This window comes from Gymnodraco acuticeps, unplaced genomic scaffold, assembly GCF_902827175.1.
Source record: "Gymnodraco acuticeps unplaced genomic scaffold, fGymAcu1.1, whole genome shotgun sequence".
NCBI classification, from domain to species: domain Eukaryota; kingdom Metazoa; phylum Chordata; class Actinopteri; order Perciformes; family Bathydraconidae; genus Gymnodraco; species Gymnodraco acuticeps.
Window position 1 is genome coordinate 3,313,848 of NW_022990693.1, and position 25,311 is coordinate 3,339,158.

The window sequence follows — 25,311 nt, forward strand, 5'->3', positions numbered from 1 at the left end:
ACTGATCAGAGCGAAGTAGACTCCTCTGCTGCCTCGACAAGTTCCCTGTGCCGTCCTGGCTTGCCGTGTCTTTGTCCCCCAATCCGCTGACGGCAGCTTCTGGGCTGCCTGCTAGAGAGATGTCTTCCTCCTCCTCGTCCTCCGGCCCGCTGATGGCGGCTTCCGGGTCGATGCTGTAGAGATGTCTCCAGGGTCCTCCTTCTCCGGCCCGCTGATGATGCCTCCCGGGTCGTCTGCTGTAAGGATGTCTCCAGGGTCCTGCTCCTCCAGTCTGCTGCTTCCGAGTAGTCCACGTCTGCCAGGGCCACGTCCGTCCTGATGTCGTCCCCTGGTCCTAGCAGGTGGTTTCCCCGCCGCACACTGGCTCCCGTGGTACGAGCTGTCCCCCTTTTCTCCCAGGCAGACGGCATAAGAGGTCCGCTGGGTCACTCGGTCGGGGTCGGAGAGCCTGGGGTTGAGCCACTTTGTCCTCGTGCTTCTCGGGTCCCCCTTTTGGCGCCAGTGACCTGTGTGGAGAAATCTGATACAACTCCCTCAAGCCTACGCTCAGCTGTTTTGCCCCACTTGGAGCCTCTTGGTGGGGTGTCTTGAAACAACAGCCGTCTGTGAACAGGTTTTCCAAATTAATTGTAGACCTCCTATCTGCCAGTGCAGCTTCAGAATCTTAATACTTGGATTGTGCCAACTAAATAAGAACCCCAACATCTTTAGGTAAACTAAATAACATATTTCAATAGCTCTGAATTTCTGACAAGCATCCGTGTTTATTTTTAAATGAAATCCTATTTAAAATCCAAATATAATATGAACTGCTAATGTTTCTGGCAAAGAAACACACTAATGTTATGGATTCAAAAACAACCAAAATCACGATGCTAACAAAGTGAATGATTTCCTGGTGATACTGCTTCTACCTGTCAGTGCTTAGATATTATCACGCTGAAAAAATGAATACAGAATTCCAACAAACTGTCATCAAATGTCTTTCTATTATAAATTTAGATGAAATGTATATCCCTATAATGACCTAAATAATAAAGTCTATGGCTTTTACTTCTTTACCAGGCTAGTTACATGATGTTGTCTAAATTAAATTCTGTCTCATTACATTACTATGTTTTAGCTTTAACTGTAATATGTTCTTTCTACATTTCAAACCTCAGTTACTCTAATGTCTGTTAAAATATTACAAAATTGTTTCATTATCACAGGTCAACTTCTTCGGTTTCACAGTAGCCCCTTGGCCACTGCTTCTGTGTTACCTGTTATAATTCAAATCAATATTTAGAAACATCTCAACATTCATCAAACAGTATCTTATCCCCAGATATGGAGCAGGTTAATTACATTCAATGCTCAGTTTGAACATCTGAGTTTGGGCGGAAGGTTTCTGTCAATCCTTAAAAGAAAAAATGTAATTGTGAATTTTACAGCCATGTTGAGATTTATACATTATACTCACTCCCCCCTTTTACACATGAAATCATGTGTAACAAAAGCCTGTAATGGGAGGGGAACAAAAACTGTCAGGTAATTGGTTAGGGACATAACGAACATTATTATCATTATTTCCACAGTGAACACTTCAGTGAAAAGAAGTGTTCCTCTCCGTCCTTCAGGCCTAAAAGAAACAGAATCTTCAGATTGTAGTTTTACATTTGCAAACCGCCAACTCATGTGAGAGGAAAATATCACATGTGCGGTTTCCCCTTTTTGTGGAATTTTTAGGAAACCTCTCGTTTCCCTTGGAGCTCCAAAATAATATGTTAGTCCAAAAACATGCTTGGTTAGTTATTGTTTTAGAATCATGCAGTTACACTGATCACATGCCGGCATTCATTCACACTCACACTGTCTGGTTGTCATGTCAAGTTTGGTCAGGTTCACCCCAGAGTCAGTCATCCACAGTGCCTTGTCAAGTGACACTGTCGGTCAGGGTCAAAGGTCAGTTGGTCTCCGTCTTTTTTGGCCATGTGTCGTGCTCTGCAGAGACTTTGACATTTCAGCATAGGCCAGTATCCTTTGTCTACAAAAATATGTCACGATTTCAACTATAATTTTCAAGATGATTCTCACTTGTCATTGGGACTTCCGCCTCCCACTTTTCCTGAAACTTGGTACAAAACTCACTTCCTTCGAGTACCACTACTAATTAAAATGTCTAATGATCTATTTCAGAAACTTTTGTACAATAACTATTATCTTGAGTCAAAACATTACTAGGATCTGTGTCGCTCTGCATTTCATAGCTCATTATAATTCTGGTCTACTTAAAAAACAATGTTAAACTCTTTAGCAGTGTGTGGAACCTTGGGTGTCCGAACATGCAACAATTACTCCCTCCTTTATCAAGGATTTAAAACCGAAGTCTGGTAATAACTATGCCACAATGGTGAAATCAACACTTTAGATTGGAATTTAATATGTGGCTTGGCACTAGCCATTAATACAAACAAAGATTTGTCCTATAGAGTGGTTCCTAAAACTATCCTTTTAATGGTGATCAATATTGTAACCAATGAGATCACTACTTTATTCACACGTGAATAAAAATGTCTTAAAGAATGAATTGTTAACATGATGAAAATATTGAAGAATATGGTTCTACTCTGTCAGTGTGTTTTAGGATGATTATCATCTTACTTTAATATTTTCCTCTTTACTGCTATTTTTAATTTACCAAATGATTAATAAATCTTTCTGTCTTTACGTATTTATGAAGTTAATTCAAGTTATTTAAATGTGCGTTTCGTGAATAAGTGTGTTTATGTGTAACTCACTCATTCCCGTTCTCCTTTCCTCCTCCCCTGGTTTTCTCAAGCCGTGACCCCGGCCTCCTCACTTCTAATCGACCATGCCAACTCCTCTGATTCTGTCTTCTCTTCAGTCCATCAGCTGTTGAATCCATCCGCTGTAACTTTTGTAGGCCGCCATTGGCCCAGTCACATCTGCAGCCCCATCATGCCACTGTTGTTGCACTCCTCCTTTACAGTCTCTCTGCTGTTTTTATGGAGGGCGGATTCTGCTCTCATGTCTATTGTGCCAAATCTCGCAGCGCAGTTTGGAACTTCATGTCCTGTTTGAGGGACCGGTGAGAGTATCTCTCTGTATGTCAGCATGCTGGTTTGGTTCTGGATGCCACAGGTGGAGATAGTTCTGGCTGCAGTCTTGATGTAGTCTTGTTGTTGTTGTTGGTTCAGCTCTGGTTCTCTGTCTGTACGATGGAGAAGGAGGAGTCTCCTGTTGGGTTAGGTCTCGTTGTCTGCTTGGAGGGTCGGGATCAAAGCCTTTCTAACTCAGAGGGGGAGTCCAGGTCCCGGTACACATTACCTATAAGAAGTCTAGCACACTGATGTTAAATAAATCCAACCCTTTCCACTCTGTCTCTTTCTAATCATACTATCTGTCTTAGTTGTTAAATGCCATCTAAACAACATAATTAATGTCTACTTATGATATTACAAAAACTCACTCCAAAAATTGTTTCATCCATTGTTACATATTTACCCAACACAACTCTGAAATACTTACATGTTTCCAGCATCACATATTCCACACACTATGAAAGAACATCTCCATATCTTCTCTCATTTTAAATCCCACTGTTACTTCGAACAATAGTAAACCTGCAGAGCACACCAATCGGATCACAGTAATGACATTTGAATCAAGTGTAGGCCTATGTCTTCTTTCTGAACATTTATTTATATTGTCTACATTTGCAAACAGTTCGAGTGTAAAATGTGTTTTGCACAATGTATTTACACTCTACAGATTCTTGAGTTTACTCATCTCCTGGTGCTGTCGTTGTAAAAAATGTTCAATCCCTTATTGTTTTGTACCAGTTTACCAAAATCAGTTATAATTAATATACTGGGAACGTGCTTCCCGTCTTCAATACCGGCCAGCAATGTAATGATTAAACTCTAAGCTCGCATAAGTTTCAAGGGTGTGATACCCCCTTTCAGCCACTAGATGGCAGCAGCAGAAGTTTCAAGGGTGTGATACCCCCTTTCAGCCACTAGATGGCAGCAGCAGAAGTTTCCAGACAAAGGGAAACGCTCTCCCTCGATTTAATATATAACAGACCTCTGGCTTTAAGCTTTTAGCATTGGTCTGTTATTTAAACCCCAGTTTTTAAACGGCGACTCGATCTGATATATCGAGTTTCCAGGTTTTGTCGTGCAGGAATCAAACCTCGCATCCAAACAAACTGCCCCGTCTCCACGCCACTCAGGAATAAACTACCTGTAGATCCACGCCAAACTGCTCTATTTTACGTCACGCAGGACTTTCGTCTACCTGTCGATCAACGTTTACGTTTTGTATATAACTTTCCTAACATAGTAAAATATGCATTGTATATTCCATTTAAACTATAAAAACACCGTGAAACGCCTACAGACAATCCTAAAGTTTTAGCGTCAAAGTTGCAGAGTCCTGCTGATTGTCTAAGATGTTTGAAAGCGTCTGAATTCTTCCTCAGCTTCGTTATATCTAGACGTCCGGTCACCATTTTGTTGGAGATTAAAAGGGATATCTGATCCGCTTTTCAAATCTCTGCGCGTTCCTATGAAGCTGGTTATAATACAGGAAGGAATCCATATCTACAAAGTAACCGTTAACAATAATCTACTTTAATGGCAATATGACAATGCAATACAATCATTACAATACAACATGATATATTACAGTTATATTGTAATGCTTAAGGAGTAATGCCGGCTTACTCCTGCCCTGGTTCGCGTGCTGCGGAGATCCTTCCGCTCGGGCAGCATGTGAAGAGAGGCCGAACGCCAGGGATCCACCGGATATATACCAGAGTAAGAAGGAGGGGTTTGGTGTTAGGTCAGCTGGTCATCTTTTCAGGTCATCTCATTGGGAGACGCAACGCTGGCCAGCAGGAAACCAAACAGGCTCACCTTACAACCAAAAGTCTCAAGGCCTGCATACCTACACCTCCCCCACATCTTCCTTTGTCCTCAAAAACACATGTCAAAAGGCCCCAAATGCAGCTCACAGTTTTACCCAAATTATTCTCATTTTAAGCTTATCCATAGTTTGCTAACATGAATAAATACAAATATAACTCTACATATATTACCCGTTACAATGCTCAGTAACGCAGTTACAACACATTTTGACCCGAAATTAAATGGTGTTTTGTTTTTTAAGAATGTACTAACATAGCGAGACATTCTGACACCAGAGACAAATTGTGCGGGTAGATTAGTAAACCTGGTGTGTTTACCCTTCAGGCTTCGCGTCGGGATCTTCGGGGCAGTTGAATGTTATGCACCCTCTATTCAAAAAAGAGAACGGAGCGAAAAATACAAACAATAAATTGTGTCAGGTGCGCGTGACCTGCTCCGCTGCACGTGCATCATTTCCAAAGTGCTTCCACAGCAGTGACACACATCTGTGGATAATCATTTATACGAAAATGGTTAAAGCAACCATCATTAAACGCCAGCAACACTGCATCTACTGCAGACAGTAGCAACAGGTCGGATGGGGACATCACGTTACCGTTACGTTACGTTGTGGACACTAGCTTACTCCCGCCTGACTCGCCACCCTCGCCCCCGGAGCAGCAGTCTTCGTCGCCCGAAACTACGCCACCCCTCCGCGGCCCGCAGGTGCCAGGATACCACGGCAAAACAGAGCCTGCCCAGGTATATCTAAACATGTACCCGCCAGTACAGTGGGGTTAGGCGGTAATTTTGCAGCTTGTGGTATCAAAATAGACAATGGCTAAAATATTAATGTGAAAATAGTGCCATATTCTGCCATGCCTATAGAAATGTTGGGTCAAACATAATGCATACAATAGCACAGATGCCTTCACCACAAATGGCTACAAAAAGATCTCATATCCCAAGCTTATCAACGAGCTAATGTTGCAGCTGAAATGTTCTCCAGGTCACAAAGCCAACCTCACATGATGATGTGATACCAGTTTCAAGCACAGTAAATATTCTCTTCCCAGAGTATATGATGGGACCAAAGTGATGTTTCGTACATGGTTTTAATAATACTTTTGCATTTCAATGTTTGCCATTTCAAACCATGAGCTGGTTTAAATAATATTTGCCTTGATTTACAATATGTTCTCATTTGTTTTATCAGTACAGTTTTGAAGCTTTTGTGCTTTTCCTTGCCATAGTCCACTTTGGACTATATGACATATTTCAGGATTGCACTTTAACCCACTTGAAATGTTCTCACTTGGTTGGTTTCAAAACATAACAAATGCCATCATCTGTTCATTGGGGACCATCAATGCTATTTTTCATTGCTGTTGCCGGCCACTATTGCTCATGTAAACCTACTACTGCTGCACCCCCTGTAATCTCAGAGGCACCCTGAGTGATTTTGTTCTGGAACCGGGCCTGTACATGGCCATATACTAAACACACTACAGAGCCCATTCCGTGTCCTGTTAGTGTTTACTTCCTGTCTGCATTCTTCTGGTGATTTATCTGATGTCCAGTGCTCCGTCTTTTAACCTCTTTTCCTTTCTCTTTCTGGATCCTCCTTAGCAACCTTCATTATAGTCCTTGACAGTGGTCTGTACTGCAGTATTAACAACGTGTCATGTTAAGAATGTATAATCAGAATCGAGTATTCAACTAAGCCGTGTAATAAAAGTTGTTAGTAGCCTTAAGGGCCTACATAGTTGTTATGCTATACCACATTGCCCTTCACTGGATGTATAATGAGCTGCACTAAATTACGTTTTAGCATTGAAATACCTAGCCATTCTTTTGAGGTTATTTTGGTGAAAGTAACTAAAAAGTAGTGTAACTCATTACATTTCAGAGACAGTAATATTGTAATGTAACTTATTACTTTCAACAGACAGTAATAAGTCATTTGTAATATATTACATTTTGGAAGTAACTTGCCCAACACTGCTCATAACACCCTTATTACCTATCTTAACTGCACATACAACATATCGACTAGCATCGTGAGATGACACAGAATCAATAGGTACATACATCATCACTCCATGATGAGAACTCGAAGATATTAACAAGAACAGACATCAAAACATGTGGCGCTAGGTAGCTAAAAACGGCAACATGGCTCACCTGTGTCGTAGTCTGGTCAAAAGTGGTCTTCAATGGCATTAAAACGATAAAAACGCTGCTGAAGGTTAATCCATAGGTTAATCCAAAGTGTCTGTGTCCCTTTGAAATGATTTCTGATAATCCATAAGCAATAAACCTGCTTTTCCGTTTCCAGATGTCAGAGCGAGAGATAGGTTCGCTCTCATGCAAAACTGTGTGGGCATAGCTCTCATTTCTCAATGGTAGTGTGTGTGTGTGTATGTGGAAATTCCCCTTCAATTATAGTGGCTCTAACGGTCAAAAAGAGATGTCAATCACCAAAATCGACCAATGGGTTCCAGAGAAACGGTAAAAACGCCCATTTCCACCCAAATCACCCCAGAGGTAGAGTTTGTTTTGCTAAACCTCTCTAAAAAGGTCAAATGTCACTTGTTTTGCATCAATCTTGATACAGGGTACTTATTATATGTTGTACTTTGGATTCCTAAAGCTTTTAGTCTGCCTACATCCACATCATCCAAGGGTAATTTTCACTATAAGTAAAACAGAATTGTTGGACGGACACTATAATTTACAGTTTTGTTCAATCTGAATTTTCTTTCAAATAAAAAACATCTATATTGATTCTGACTTTTCTACATCCAACTCACAGGTTTATCATTACTTTGAGAAAAATGATTATTAATTTAACCCTTTTAGAAGGGAAGATATGGTCATTTGTTCTGGGAATGTCATTTTCGAGCCTGAGACCTGAAAAACAGGCTCAGGGCTTAACAGGTTAAAAGGGTTAACTCACACAAGGCTCCTGGACCTGATGGCATCTCTGGCTGTGTTCTCAGAGTGTGTGCAGTTCAGCTGGCAGAGGTGTTCACAGACATCTTCAACAGGTCCCTGCTGCAGTCTGTAGTCTCCACATGTTTGAAACACTCCACCATCGTTCCTGTCCCCAAAAAGACAAAAATCACCAGCCTCAACGACTACCGCCCAGTAGCACTCACCTCCATCATAATGAAGTGCTTTGAGCGGTTAGTCAAAACCTTCATCACCTCCTCCCTCCCTGACTCTCTGGACCCCCTGCAGTTTGCCTACAGAGTAAACAGGTCCACAGACGACGCCATAGCCCTCACCATCCACACTGCCCTCTCACACCTGGACCAGAGGAACCAAGGAGTCCAGGAGCGACGTTTGGTCAGGGTCCCGTGGCGTGCAGTTGTGACTTTCCTAGGCTCCTTCAGCTTCATAAAGGGACGCAAATAGCTTTCAACTGATTGCAATGTATTCCCATCTGCGGCGGGATTTGACGCTCATGGAAGCACAGCATTCGTTTGTGTCGTCTGCCCTTAAAGGCAATGTGAGCGTCCATTCTCATTGGATAACGCAGAATTGTACACCCGGAAGTAAGTATTCCCCTTACTGTCGATTGATTTTACAGTGATATCTGCACTACTCATCGACTAAAAAACACCAGATTATCCTTGTTGATTACACAACATTGATTGATTTAAATTGTGTGCAATGCTTTTGAATTTTTCCCCTTCGATTCGGAGAAACAAATATTTTTTCGGAGTAAAGGATGGCAGAAGACACTACACTACCCAGAATCCCCAGCTATCGTTTAGGACTACACCATGTGCTCTGTTTGACAAACCCCGTTTTTTTCACCATAGAGAGGCGAAATCACGCCCATCTACTTCCGGTCCATGGGACCCCGGAAGCGAAAAATTATACATTGAATTCAATGGAGAGAGAAAACGTATCTTTTGATCCTGTTTGAATTGTGCCACGAACTACACATATGATGTTTGTCAATCTTAAACAATCATTTCCATGTCAAAAAAGTCACATTTTGTCGTAAAACTGTTGAAATATAAGACTATGAAAAATACGCAACTAGAATGACTACAAATCCCAAATCCCATTCTGGGTCGCGTAAGTGATGTCACAGGCGATAATGCTCCAAGTGGTTGGTTCACTTTTACAAGATGCCTGTGTGCTTTGTACCAGGTTGTAATCACAAAAGTGATCATACCACTTGCTCGTTCTATCGCTTCCCGTCTGATGAAAGGACCAGGAGTCGCTGGATCAGACATATCAGGTAATATCATAGGTAATATACATGTTGTGCATGGAACATAGTCAAGTTAGCTACCTAGCTAGTAGCGACGAGTAGCGAGCACGTTAGTTAGCATTACATTACTTAGCCTTGTCATTTTTAGTAGCCTTACCATGAAGTTATTATTTTATTACATGAAGTAAACCAAAATGTTAAACAGTAACCAAACATGATGGTAAGTATTTCGTGAAACTTTTGAAGAGTAGCCTACTGCGCCCTCCACCGGGTGCAGATTTACAAATCTCAACCTGTCGTACAATGGACAGCTTCCCCCCCCCATCTATGTATATACTCGCATTTTAGACTCTGTTACTAACTGTATATCTGTAGACTTGGTATGTCTTAAATGTCCGGTTAGGATGTATTAGAAAAACCACCTGTATGTAAATTGTAAATAAGCCATCTGTATGTCAAATATGTCTTATATGTCTTAAATGACATGATGGGGAACCCTGATGTAAACAAGACGAAAGTCTTTCTCTGGTCTGCATCCCCTTAACAATTGTATGTTTTGAGCTGTACTGTACTGTACCCAATATACAAGCTGTTAATAAACTTTTCAATCAATCAATCAATCAATGCTAAGGAAGCAGTTCAGGGAGAGTCAAAGTCAGGCAGGGAGCTTTGCATGACATTCTTCTGGACGTGTTTCATTGTGATGACAGTGAGGGTGAGTCAATCTTTTTGTTGGAAAGACAGTAGTTGAGTGATTACTGAGAGAACATTATTAAAAGAGATAATTATTCAAAGTGTTGTTACTTTAAAGTGTTGTTACTGACCTTTTTCTCTTTTATTTTCTTTACCTCACCTGTAACTGCTGAGACCCTGAGGAACATGCACACTGGACTGACCTGCTCTGGCAACCTGATTTCCACTGTACGTAATAGTATTTGGTCATGGTATATTATTTATATACTTCAAAGGCACAATGCACCCCCCAGAGACACACATGTATTGAGTGTGATATTTTGCATAGGTCATGTGAAATCATCTTTACATACTAGAAAACTGTAGGAGCGGCAACTTGTTTTGAAATAGAATTTTTAATATCCGATAATAAAGTTGATCTGTTTTCTTTATTTTTCTCTCTTCCCAGCTCCATCCATCACCATTCTCTGTTCCTGCAGGTCCTGCTTGCTAATCAATGCTCATATTTTTTTACACAATTACAAATAAAGTCATTGTATTGTATGACATGAAGTTGTGCTTCCTTCTGAGTCAATAATAAATTAATTCTGCCTTCAACTGCACAATGATTGTGGACTGCACCGACATCCATGTAGCTGCCCCTCAGTAAGATGAACCAAGCAAAGAGGGTCACCATCAGGCCCAAGGACATCCAGCTGGCCCGCCGCATCCGTGGAGAGAGGGCTTAGACTGACCTGAGACCAGCACACCCAAACACAACGGCTCTTTTAAGAGCCACCTACAGTTTCAAAGAGTTGCAATCCTACGTTATTATAATGATTAAACTGGTTCATGTATCACTTAGTTTACTGAACCGTGATGAATGAAAGAAATTAGTGAGGTAGTGGTTTACTGAAGTTACAAAGACATTAATATATGAGTAACAGGTCAGTGTAAACACAAGCTTCTGTCAATTATGGATCATTCAAACTATTTATATAAAAATATGTAATAAAGTTCTAAAACAAGTATTTGGTATATTCCTTGATAGCTTCTGGAGAAGGTTGTTTTTAAGTTTACTAAAATCTATCGTTTCAACTGTTTCACTTTATAAAAAGGGAACAGGTGAGTAGAGCAGCAGGATTTGGAAAAACTTGTCCATGCTTTTATCTTCAGTAGACTCGACTACTGCAATGGTGTCTTCACAGGTCTCACTAAAAAATCTATTAGGAAGCTGCAGCTGATTCAGAACGCCGCTGCTCGAGTCCTCACTAACACTAAGAAAGTGGATCACATCACTCCTGTTCTGAAGTCTTTACACTGGCTTCCTGTGTGTCAAAGAATAGATTTCAAAATACTGCTGCTGGTTTATAAAGCACTGAATGGTTTAGGCCCAAAATACATTTCTGACCTCCTGCTAAATTATGAACCATCCAGATCTCTCAGGTCTTCAGGGACTGGTCAGCTTTCTGTCCCCAGAGTCAGAACTAAACATGGTAAAGCAGCGTTCAGTTATTATGCTCCAAATATCTGGAACAAACTCCCAGAAACCTGCAGGTCCGCTGCAACTCTGACTACTTTTAAATCCAGACTGAAGACTTTTCTTTTTGTCGCTGCTTTTAATTGAACTATTCATATCTTAGACTGCACTGTAACTTTTATCCATGTACTTTTTTCTTTTAATGTTTAATTGACTGCCATGTATTTTTTTTTTCTTTTAATGTTTATTTTATTAGCTTTTCTTTTTAATGACTTATTTTAAATGCCATTTTCTTAATCTCTTTCATTTTTTGTAAAGCACTTTGAATTGCCTTGTGTTGAAAAGTGCTATATAAATAAACTTGCCTTGCCTTGCCTTGCCTAGAGCATCATTGAGTTTCTTATTCTGTCAGTAAATTATCCAAATGAAATGTGTTTCATTATGTTAGTCAACCCTAAACAAATTGATTGTACCTTTTAATAAAGACCTTACATGGTCGGCAAAGTTAAATTAACTTCAGAAAATCAAATCTGTTCTGAGAAAAAACTAATAAATGTTTAAAGATAGGAACTTGCCATCCCACTGAAAAACAGTCCGTAGAGATTTAAAGGCGTAGTTGTAGTTCAGTCCAACGTTTCATTTGGATTCATTTCTCCAACAGTCAACTATTTTCATAAAGAATATATTTTTTTTTCAAAGTCAACTTTATTGTCAATCTTACTCAGTTTGTGTTTATAGACAGAGAGATCAAAAAGACGTTTAAATAAAATTATACAATTTACAGATATGTATACAAATATATATATCCTATATACACCATCATGTATAATGATGGTGTATGATGTAGAAGGAAGTGTGGTAGATAACAAGTAAGGCCCAATCCCAAACCACTCCCTCGACCCTACCCCTCCGTGACGGAGTGAACTCCGTCTGTAGCCACACTCGCAGCTCAACGAGGGTCCCTCCTGTCAGATGGAGGGAGTAAATACAGCAGCAATCTTTGGGACGGCCTCCCCTCTCTCCGGCAGAAACAGGAAATGCCGTAACTGTATGTAACAACGGTTTCAAATCAGCATCTCTTAGACACAAAATGTAAATTAATAACTCAAATAAAACTCCAAACATCTTTCATTGTGTTACTTTTTTGTAAAGCTCTTTTAGTTTTAAACCTGATGTTTATAAGCTTCTTAGTTTTTGCAACAGTGTGTAAATATACACAACTTTATAATAAAATGCACACATTTACCTTTTTCTAGACTAAACACAGGTTTGATCCTAAGTTAAAAACATATGAGGTTATCATGAGGTTGTTAACATCGCAGTTTATCAGTGGATGTTTGCTGGAACTACTTGTAAACAGCGTGTTTCCTGACGGACACACACAGCGTGACTCCGGTCAGGTAGAGACCGGTCTCAAGTCAGCACCGCTGCAGACTCGTTGTTTGAGGGCTTGATAGCCCACTCCCCCTCCACACCGCTCCACACTCGTTGGTTTGGAACAGCCCTCAATATGGCGGACCCTCCGCGTGAACGCGCAAACGGAGGGGTAGGGTGTAGGGGGCGGTTTGGGAATGGGCCTAAATATAGAGTTACATACAGATCCATGTTACAGCAAAAGATGGAATAACTAAGAAGCACGCAGTATAATAATAATTACATGCAACAATTAAATAACTTCTCAGCATCTCCACCACAATCCCAATCTGCTGTGTCCTGTTTTCCTCCCCCCTGCATAACACCCCATCACACATACGAAACACAACGCAGAGTCCGAGGGTGTTAAGAGTATGTTTATTTAAATGTCCTCCTCTCTACTGGCCAACACAGGGAGCATATGCTGGGTGTAGAATTTGTCCAGGAGGAGGAGATTTCCATGCCATGCAGGGTCTTTGGGGATGGGGATGATGATCGCCTCCTTCGTGGTCCACACAACAAAGTAGCAGAGACTCCGGTCTGTGATGTGCAGCTGCCCTTGGACCTGGTGCCAGTATGGGTGATTCTCCTTGAGAATATATGACCCACCCTCCTCACAAAGACAGAAGGATGGTAACTGGACAGCCTCCGTGATGGTCATGTCCCTCTGGCTGTGTGGACACTGGACACTTCACCTCCAGCAGGGCAGATGGCTGCACAAGTCCATCGGGTGATGCTCCCAAAACACCCGACTCACTCACAAAGAGACCAGACTCGATTCGAACACTGTCACTTGATAGGCCTCCACAAAAGCCTTCACCCCTTCGGCCTCGTTTACAACCCCCCAGTTGACAGTTGGCGATGTCTCTGGCCAGTGGGATGTATGTCTCCTCTCGCTGTTGGTAAAGTTGAGACACCGGCTGGACTACTTTTTAAGTGTCAGGCTTCCTCCACTGGCACTCAACATCTGTGGAGCTGATCTGCCACATGGCAAATATTGCCAATGCTGCAGCGTGGCTACATTTGTACATCCCCTGTGCACAATCACAGACAGCGCTCATGCAGATCTGTAAAAATAAAGTAAGTACCATTTGTTAGCATGCTATAATTATAGATTGAATGAGCAATAATACAAGGATGGTCCGGATCTGGGGGTGGGAGGGTTTATTTTTCCATAGTTTTGTCCTCTTGTCTGATTGTTGTTATTGTTTGTTTGTTCTGTATTTTTTGTAATTTGTGCTGTATTGGTTGTGATTGTACATGGTATTTTTCTAAATGTGTATGAATACATTTTTGAAAAACATTTGATCAACAATAAAAAAGGATTTGGTCAGGATCTAGACTCAGTGTGTAGTTTATTAATTAATCAATGCTCTCTACATGCCTAGATAACCAAAATCCTTGAATCTACACACAGCAAATAAACTTAAATGACACAATGAGAAAAAGGAGATCACACATACAGTATAGTCGATATAAAACTGTCCGCTTCAATCTGAAGAGCAACTAAAACAAAACACGGGAGTGTACCTTGTTCTTGTGAACACTAATGTTATCCACAGCATACACAGAGACCACGAATTTCTTAAGGAGAAAACAAGTTACTAAAACAAAACACGTTAGTGTACCTTGTTAGCTAATGTTAGCTAGCTGACATTAACGTTACACATTGCACTCATATTACTCATCGAAACCTTGTAAAGCCGGTCCCGCTGCTCTTACAGAACCGACTAACTCCCCTTTCGTGTATGTACAGCTCTCAACATGCCCAGACTTGTAGTGATGTTCACCTCGTTTTATACTTTTCGCCTCATTCTGAAAGAAACAGGTGAAATTTGCTAACGTGACGGCCGTCTTTGTGATGGTGACGCGTTTTGTGCGAGACCAGAGACCTGTAGTTCACTGAGCGGTTTCACACAAAAAAATGTGTAACTTCACAGTTTTACGACACATTTTATTTTTTTGACTTGTAAAATGTTCTTTTAAATTGACAAAGATCATATGTGTCATTCGTGGCACAATTCAAACGGGATCAAAAGATAACCTTTCTCTCTCCATTGACTTCAATGTATAATTTTCCGCTTCCGGGGTCCCATGGAGGCTCCCGGAAGGGGAGGGACTTCGCCTCTCTATTCATTCCAATGGCTGGTGTCTATGTCACGTGACCTTCAAATTTCTCCCTGCAGATAAAAAAAACATGGCCGAACTTCGTTTTATTCTCGGTGGAAAATGCCTATTTTAAAGTTAGTTTGGCCATTAAAATGCGTTTTGATGTCATTTGATGCAAGAAATATGAGTTCTTATTTCAGATTATGTGTGCAGTGGATGTACATGATCTTTAGTTTGTTAGTTATTACGAAGATTACTTCAGGAAATTGCGTCCATTGAACGTTTTCATTGTTACCAAGGTGGTTGCTAGGGACGCTGCTATCGATATTATTTCTGTTATGTTGTGTAACTGTTTAATGGTGTTATCTTTATTGCTACCCCCTTCCCCGTCAATGTATAGTGTTGGTCCACAGCGCAAACTTATTAGTTTAACAAAATCCGCAACTAAAGATACGTTATTTTCCCCTGTGCAATTCCAGTCTCACATCTCACAGCACATCGTCATTAACGAATACCGGAAACAGACCGAAAACATTTTAAAAAAATAAAATAATACTTTATTCCGAGTGTGCTTGCTTTTCTCTTTGAAAGTCATCACATAACGGCATTGTAATACATGGTTCGGCTGCATTAAATATTACATATCTGCCGTAGTTCTCTATTTATGATGAGAACTGACTTCTAGACAAACATGAGGAACTGAAAACGTGAAGTGGATCATAAATATTTCAGCAATTAAACAACATCTTACATTTCTTTTCACACAATACGTCTCCTTGCAGTATCAACACTAATTAGGCTGACTTTTATATTTGATCCAATTGGTAGATAGGCTGTATTTACATCATAAAGGTGCACAGCTGATATAAAGGGACACCTAGTGGTTAAAGCATGTTATTGAATTTCATTATTTTTATTATTAGATATTAATAGGATCCCTATAAAGTATATTCATTACTCGTTATTCTCTACCAATAGTTAATTAAAAACTGTATATAATGACCATTTTGCACATCCCTTTCAAGATTTCAAGATTTTTCTAAGGTTTATTGACATATCATATAGGCCTACACAAGTATGGTGTAGTTATGCATTGAATGAAAAACTTGGGTCGCAGGTTCCTCAATAGTGCATTACAAGACATCTATCAATATTTGTGCATACCTCCAGCAATGTTAACTATGTTGAAGCACTTATTTTAACTGATATTATACATATGTATTATACTCTTATAAGATGTATGCAGATATTTCATCTCCGGCCTTGTCAGGTATTGAACAATCAATAAATAAAGAACACAGAATTGTTAAATATAAAACACAGAATTTGTGTGATTATACTAAATGATTTACCTCTGAACCTTGACAAGTGCATGTTTCAGCCTTATCAATTAATGTAATGTAATGTTATCAATTAACAACAGGAGGGGTCACAAACATAAGACCAGCTGTTAAATAAAGCTCTTCTGACCTTAGCTGGCATGTGGGTATTAATGCTGCCCATTATGGGCACAAGCAATTTTCACCCATTTATTAATTATATGTTTTAAATTTGAGTGTTTCCTATCCCCTAAACCTCCAGGGATGTACACAGTTTAATACTGGCAACTTCTTATTATGAGAAATACGAAAACGTCTTTTAAAACTACAACTCCCAGTAGAGACGTGCCATAGATAGAGAACATGTTGCGAAACACAATAGCCAGCATGTGTAGTTCTGGGGATGCGGTGGACCCGTTCAAATCCAGTTTTGGACAGTCTGCCGTGGTTCCATCCCATTTCAAGTGCTGTTCGACGCTCGGCGTAACCCTCGGAGCACACTCTCCAATCACAGAGCTTGAGGACTATCACGGGGTTTGTCAAGCGAAGCGGAGAGAATACTTACTTCCAGGTGTAATATTCTCTAAAGCAAATGAGCTGCTCCGACCCTCGGTCCTGACGGACTCCAACTTGTGTTTATTAATCAAACAAATAAATAAACACAAGGATAATTATGTGTTATTGTTGAGTAAATGGAGAATTGCACAGGGGAAAATAACGTAGGCTATCTATGCCACAATTTTAGATGCAGATTTTGTTAAACTAATACGTTTGCGCTGTGGACCAACACTATACATTGACGGGGAAGGGGGTCGCAATAAAGATAACACCATTAAACATTTACACAACATAACAGAAATAATATCGATAGCAGCGTCCCAAGCAACAAGTAACAAGTAGTTAATAATAATAAAAGACATTAAGAAAAAGGCATTTTAAACAGTCATTAAAAAGCAACACAATCTACCTGCATTGCATTACTCTAAACGTGTAATAACGTGCTTTAACCAGTAGGTGGTTTGGGTTAAAAAGCTGTCAAGTTTACAGTGTTAACAAAATAAAATATACTGCTGTTTCTGGTTTAGTTTACGACGGATATATTTAGTTATTGTTTTGATATTTGTAACACAAAAGCGATGAAAAAAACCCACAGCAACACAGAAAAGATGGTCTTAACATGACCTTTATTTATTTATTATTGTGAAATTCAAACTGAACGGTAAAAGAATAGTTTCCGGTCTATTCTGAGCCCGATCTCTGTAGATAAATAAAAATAAAGAACTACGACAGATGTGTAATATATTTAATGCAGCCGAACCATTTATTACAATGCATTAATGTGATGACTTTCAAAGCGTAAAGCAAGCACTGCTGAATAAAGTATGATTTTATCTTTTACGAAACGTTTTTTTTTCATGCAACTGGAATGCAGTTGGAGGTCAACCAATCACAGAGCTTGAGAACTAATCACGGGGTTTGTCAAACAGAGCACATGGTGTAGTCCTAAACGATAGCTGTAGTGTCTTCTGCCATCCTTTACTCCGAAAAAATATTTGTTTCTCCGAATCGAAGGGGAAAAATACAAAAGCATTGCACACAATTTAAACCAATCAATTAATTAACAAGGATAATCTGGTGTTTTTTAGTCGATGAGTAGTGCAGATATCACTGTAAAATCAATCAACAGTAAGGGGAATACTTACTTCCGGGTGTACAATTCTCCGTTATCCAATGAGAATGGACGCTCACATTGCCTTTAAGGGCAGCCAACACAAACGAATGCCGTGCTTCCATGAGCGTCAAATCCCGCCGCAGATGGGAATACATTGCAATCAGTTGAAAGCTATTTGGTCCCTTTATGAAGCTGAAGGAGCCTAGGAGCGTCACAACTGCACGCCACGGGACCCTGACCAAACGACGCTCCTGGACGATTATGGAGTGAGAGTGTGTTGGAGGAACACATATGTATGAATGCTGTTCATTGATTACAGTTCAGCCTTCAACACCATTATGGCCTCCAAGCTGGTCATCAAGCTCAGAGACCTCGGGCTCAACAGCGCTCACTGTGACTGGATCCTGAACTTCCTGACGGGCAGACCCCAGGCAGTGCGGGTGGGAAACATCACATCCTCCACCCTGATCCTCAACGCCGGAGCCCCTCAAGGCTGCGTGCTCAGCCCTCTCCTCTACTCCCTGTTCACTCACGACTGCGTGGCCACAAACAGCTCCAACACCATCGTGAAGTTTGCTGACGACACGACTGTTATCGGCCAGATCACAGACGGCGACGAGACAGCGTACAGAGAGGAGGTCGAAAACCTGACATCTTGGTGCCAGGATAACAACCTCCATCTCAAACTCAGCAAAACCAAGGAGCTGATTGTGGATTACAGGAAGCAGCAGAGAGAGGGACATGCCCCCATCGCCATCAATGGGACTACGGTGGAGAGAATCAGCAGCTTCAGGTTCCTCGGTGTCCACATCACTGAGGACCTGACACGGACTCTTCACACCACCACCATCACCAAGAAAGCGGATCTTCTTCCTCCGCAGGCTGAGGAGGTTCAACATGGACTCCAGGATACTCTGCAACTTCTACAGGTGCACCATAGAGAGGATCTTGACCTTCTACAGGTGCACCATAGAGAGTATCCTGACTGGCTGCATCACGGCCTGGTACGGCAGCTGCACCGCCCTCAATCGTAAGACTTTACAGAGGGTGGTGAAAAATGCACAGAACATCACCAGGACGGAGCTGCCATCCATGGAGGACCTCTACTCCCAGCGGCTCAGGAAGAAAGCCCTCAGGATTATAAAAGACCCCCATCACCCCAGCCACAAACTGTTCTGTCTGTACTGTTCAGGCGTTACCGCAGTATCCGGACTAAAGCCACCAGATTCAGAGACAGTTTCATCCCACAGGCAATAAGACTGTTAACCTGTTGAACCCCATCCCGGGGGAAAACGCATCATCTGCAAGCAACAGTGTCTGAGGGCTTCTTAATATTTAATAAACTATGAATGTTTGATATCCATGTAACGGGAAGAAACTCAGCTAACTGATCAATGTATTTATTATTTGCAAAAAAAAACACAAAGCTAACGCTGAGCCTCTGAATTGGCCACGAGCGAAAAAATGCTAACTGCGGTTGCACAGAAACTCACTCATAACCAGAGTTGGGTGTAACGCGTTACAAAGTAACGCATTACTGTAATAATATTACTTTTGTCGGTAACGAGTAGTGTAACGCGCTACTTTTATAATTCAGTAATCACACTTGTACTGTGATGGTTATTCTCGTGTCCAGGAAAGAGAAGCTTAAAAGGAGACTAAATGGAGTCTCTGAGATGTTTTCAAATTGGTACTTTAATGAATAAAAAGCGTGGTAAAGTCACAAACAGGATATTGTTCGACAGAAAAGCAGCTGTCTCTGGCTCTCACTAGCAGAGGGAAAAGAGAGGCCGAACCGCTCAGGTGCTGCTGTTATATATCTTCACCTGGCTCCTCCCTGCGGGCTGGCCCTCCACATCTTAATGTCCGTTGTTACGTTAAACAGAGGATTCAGGCATTGTACATTCAATATACTTAAACACGCCTCTTCTCCTCATATTGTCTTTCCTCACTTTTCCTTTAACACATTCTAAACGTTGTAGTTAATATTCTAAAAAATACAGAAAATACTTCACGGCTGGTTTGGTTTCTGGTCATTCCGGATGTTGTCACATCTTACCCACGTCTGTAAACAATAACTTTATTCAAATAAACTGTACCTTCATTTAATATTCAGCAATAATAATACGTCTATAGTTGCAGTGTTAAAATAAGTAGGTTTCGGTGTGCATCACTCCATGTCATTTCGCTACTAAATTCACCTCTATAAGAAATGGTAAACTAGCCACAACTGCTAACCGGAGATGAAGGATTTTCAGAATAAAATACTTCTGGTTTTTCAGTATAAAACAGCATTTAAACTGAAGGTATGTTTAAGGTACATTATGCTATCAAAACATTGATTTTAATTTCTAACAGTCCCTCCTTACACACCTAAAAGGTGTGTATAATACTGAAATCAATGAGTTCATCTGAACTCTGCATAGTACATAATTCATATCAAAAACATACAATCAAAATGGAATGGTGCGAATATCCTCAACTTTACAAACATACAAAAATACTTTGACTGTGTTCAAACATAAATGTTTTCCCTTGTGCATAACTTCTAGTGTTAACATTCAATATGGTTCTTCAAAATAGCAGCAATGGCTTGGTATCAGAACATTTCTTCCTCCCTCCTTTCACAGAAACCGTTCTCATACCACGCTCAGTGTTAAGGCACTTGTTTTTACAAAGTGAAAAGAAACTACCCATTTTAGAATAGTAATGATTCGAAAATACATTAAATCTACCATATAGAACAGTGAAAAATAATAAAAATGAAATAAACTATCTTGGAATAGTATAGAGTAAATTGAAATAAAAATACACTATCTTGTAATAGTATAAGTAAATGGAAATGGATTCACTCCATTTTAGCATTTTATTTTGCTCACTTCTTCACCTGATTTCATCATTTAAAGAATCACATCGGCTGGACATTCATTGAACAACCTCAACTCTAAACATCCATATCGTTTAACATCATTCAAACTAACTCATCATTTTCATCCCTTTTTGATAAAGCTTATAGTTAGGGCTGATTAGATCCAGCCCCTAGTTTTGCTGATATAGGCTTAGTTTGTCGGGGGACATCTTACTTCTTCCTTCTCTCTGTCTATACCTGTGTACTCTCATGTTCCGATTAACCCAGCTTCCCCAAATGTCTTTCTTTTTGGTGTCTATATACGCCGGGATCCGGAGTCATGGATGATCCTGCGCTCCTCTGTCCTGGATCGCGAGCCCTGGATCTTGAGTCGTGGCTGTGGTCCTGGATCATAGGCCCTGGATGGATATCCTCGTGGATTCATCTTCCTATTATACACACATGCATTTCCAAACATTTGGACTACCTATGTTGCAAATGTATTATCTTTTCAATTTACACACGGCATCTATTGCACGTCTGTCCGTCCTGGGAGAGGGATCCCTCCTCTGTTGCTCTCCCTGAGGTTTCTCCCATTTTTCCCTTTAAACTGTGGGTTTTCTCCGGAAGTTTTTCCTTGTACGATGTGAGGGTCTAAGGACAGAGGGTGTCGTATTGTCATACTGATATTTTGTACAAACTGTAAAGTCCACTGAGACAAATGTAACATTTGTGATATTGGGCTATATAAATAAACATTGATTGATTGATTGATCAACATCTGTATACAGGGGTGGGTTGTCTTGTTCTACTAGCATTTGTAACTGTCTCCTCATGAGAAATGTACCCTCCCTACTTTCATACCATTTAAGGTATGAAAGTAATATGTTCTCTAGAAGAGGCCGTCGTGATCAATCGGTATTTTAGGACATGGAATTAATGCAACATCTAGGTCTCCCCTGGGCGCCCCTATGCTATCCTTTTACCCTGGAGCCTAAACTCCCCCTGTGACTGGTCTCTTAGCCCTACTGGCTTTGGGGTGTTTCGCCATGTTGGTTAAAAACATCACTGGCTGTGCTAGTGCACAGGTCCCAGCCCAATCCTGTGGCAAGACTGAGTACAAGGTTTTAGTTCCAGAGTACCACCAAACATCTACTCTGGGGTACGGCATTTTAGACGGTCATTTCTGGGAGAAGATTTTGGTCAGTTACAACAGTTGTAGAATTTCATCACTTAAAAGTTCCTACTTCAGTAGCTTTGGGTGGTCTGTTCTAATGCAGTGATAAAGTCCCTGAAATGGTGTGAAAACCGGTGGAATATTACTAACGCATTACACTAATTTATTTTCAATTCTGGTCTACTTAAATAACTATGCTGACCCCCTTTAACAGTGTGTGGAACCTTGGGTGCCCGAGCATGTGATAATTACTCCCTCCTTCAACAAGGACTTTAAAAACAGAAGTCATTTCATTAATGGTTTGTAGTTCAATTCAGGAATTTTCACTCATGGCAGATATGTTTCTCCTTTTAAATAACATCTCTAAATGTCAGGTCATCACTGATTAAATGGATGAGCATTAGGAGGTGGTGGCACTTGTCTTTTAAAACTCATACTCTGGTGCCGTGCGCTCCCTCTGAAGCTGCAAGTAAGATTTAAAACATCTGCAAGGTGGGTTGAGCAACCCCTTCTCCCTGAACGATATTTATTGTCGAAAATATGTACCATTAAAATGAGTGATCCAAGGCCCCGCATGTATTACTCCCAATTATACTAGTTTTTTCAAAATTAAAATCTTCAATCGCTCTTTGCCTAGTGTCTTTTTAAAACTCTACATCTTGGACGACAAACAAATGTTGTTTCCACCTTACCAGTTCTCCTATGGTAATAACCATGCTACAATGGTGAAACCAATACTCTAGATTGGAATACTTTCTTTGGCTTGGTACTATTTTCCATTCAAATAAAGATTTGCCTGCTATCTATATTGTAACAAATTAAATCTTCCCCAAATTCTCACATGAATAAGAATCTCTATAAGAATAATTTGTTTATTATGATGAAAAGATTGAATAATATGTTCTACCCTCAGTGTGTTTTTAGGATTATTTTCTAATAAGTGTGTTTATGTGTAAACTCACTCACTCCTGTGTTCCTTCTCTCCCCCTCTGGTTGTCAAGCCACGACCCCCTCAGGTTCTGCTGGCCCATGCCAACTCCTCTGGTTCTGTCTTCTCCTCCGTCCTGTCTTCTCCTCAGTCCATCCGCACTTGGATCTTCCCGCTGTAACTCTTTTCAGTGGCCCAACTGCTTTGCATTTCATCTCCTCCTTTTCAGTCTCTACGCTGTTGCATGGAGTGGTGTATTCTGCTCTCATGTCCCACACTCTGCTCTTGTGCCAAATCTCGTGGCTCATTTTGGAACTTCATGTCCTGTTTGAGGGACCGATGAGAGTTTGCCTCTTTGTCAGCATGCTGGTTTGGTTCTGGATGCCTCAGGTGGAGATAGTTCTGGATGCCTCAGGTCGTTGTTGGTTCAGCTAGGAGGAGGAGGAGGAGGAGGAGGAGGAGGAGGAGGAGGAGGAGGAGGAGGAGGAGGAGGAGGAGGAGGAGGAGTCGTCTCCTGTGGTGAGGTCATTTGTCTGAAGATGGGGTCGTAGCAGTCTGACAGGCAGAGAGAGAGAGAGAGAGAGATCTTGGGACGCATTACCTCTAGCTAATTCTAACACACTGAGGGTAAAATATATCCAATCCTTTCCACTCTATTTTCCTAATCTTACTATCTGTCTTAGATGTTAAATGTCATCTAAACCCAATTAATGTCTACTAATGGTTGTGCCATATCCCTAAACATTGTTTTCACCCACTGCAACATGGCTACTCCAAATAACTCTTTCAGGAAACCATTTTCTTCTATAAATTAAAAATACCTACATGGTTCAAGCACCACATATTTCACACACTATAAAAGAACGTCCCCATATTTTCTCCATTACTTTAAATCTCACTGTTATTTAGAACATAAGTAACCTTTGTGACTGGACATATCTGCAATGTCGCCACAATCTGCTGGGGAATTTTGTTCATAGAGTTTGTACGTACAAAGCTGTACTTGTGGGTTAGTAGCCTGTTTCTACTGTAATCATTTTCAATAATTGTGCTCAGGTCACCGGTTGGTTGTCCATAAACTTAACAGGGGTGTTTCTGGCACAGACTAAAACATGGATCCAGTGTATTTGGAGATTCCCCTAATCTGTAAATCCCCATCACTGATTATCCCGATCACTTAAACCCATCTCATCATTTGATACAAGAACTGCATATATGGGGGGTGAATCATCTTGATTGTAACCTCCTCACCTTTGGGACCGAGTATTTCTAACTCCTCCTCTTGTTGCTCAGCTGATCTTTTGGCTCTGGGGATAAGTGAAAGTCTCTGAAACACAGCTGGAGTTTTGTTAGTGATGTGGGCTTTATCTATGAGTGGACTAATGGATCCATGTCTTACTTGATATTGTACTCCCCATCCAACCAGAAAGGTGCCAAGTGTAATGAGTACAATCAACAATGCTATTCTGACTCTTATCCCTAGGGGACCCCACAATTGGTTTGGCTTTGTTCTTGACATCATCTCTATTTTCTCCCCTGGTTGTGTCAGTTACAGAATTTAAATAATGAGTACTATAATAACATATACAAAAATGTGACTCTTTTTCAGATGTAAAGCAAAAATAGGTTTTCACTTTAGTGTACAATCTATACAAATCTATAGACAATTCGTCTTTTGAGCTGTTTCTATCTTTATCTTATTTCTATTTATTGTTTTGTTCCAGCTCTGCCAAATCAGTCCTAACTCCCAATAATGTTCTGGAAGTTGCCAGTGAAGGGTGACAATGTGTGAGGTGGTGTCAATTTGCTCCTTTGTCTTTACCTTTAAACCGGAGCGCGTGTGAAGTTCGTTACAACTTCTCACTGTTCCGTCCACCGGGGATCAGCTCACTGTCTTTTGTGAACTTTCACCCTCACCCAATCACCTGGCCGAACAGGAGTCTCTTCTGGTGTCTCGTCTGGTATCTCTGTAGCTTTCTTAGCCTGTGTGAAGTAAAAACTTCTTTGCAGCAATGTTGAGCCAATCATGAAATGAGGGAAACTGGATTCGCCTGTCAATACACTGATATTTATTGAGAATTTGTACGGCCGGAGAGATCACAGTATACTACAGTTCTCATGTAAGATACCAGCCAACGCTGAAGACAAAAGCGCCAAGAACACATCTATACCTAACAAGAGGAGGGCCCTAAAACACGCAGGTTTTCCTTTAATGCATGCCAGATGTCGAGACAAAGACTCGTTGCATTGCAAACCCACATGAGCCAAGCTTCTCCCCCCACAAAATATCAGATGACCTCTTGACCTGTGTCTTCCTGAGAAGCTATGGATCACATTACAGGAATACACTTTAACCATTAAACAGATTCCCGAGGACAAGTCACTAAACTCTATATACTTTAACAAGAATAAAATATTCCTTTACAGCCTGTGTAGACAAAACTTGGATAATATTACTCAGAGTTCTGACATATTCATTACTTTTATTCGTCTAATATCTAAAACTGGACCACTCCTTGGAGGAGGCCCAAGCGTCGGCATACCTTTTG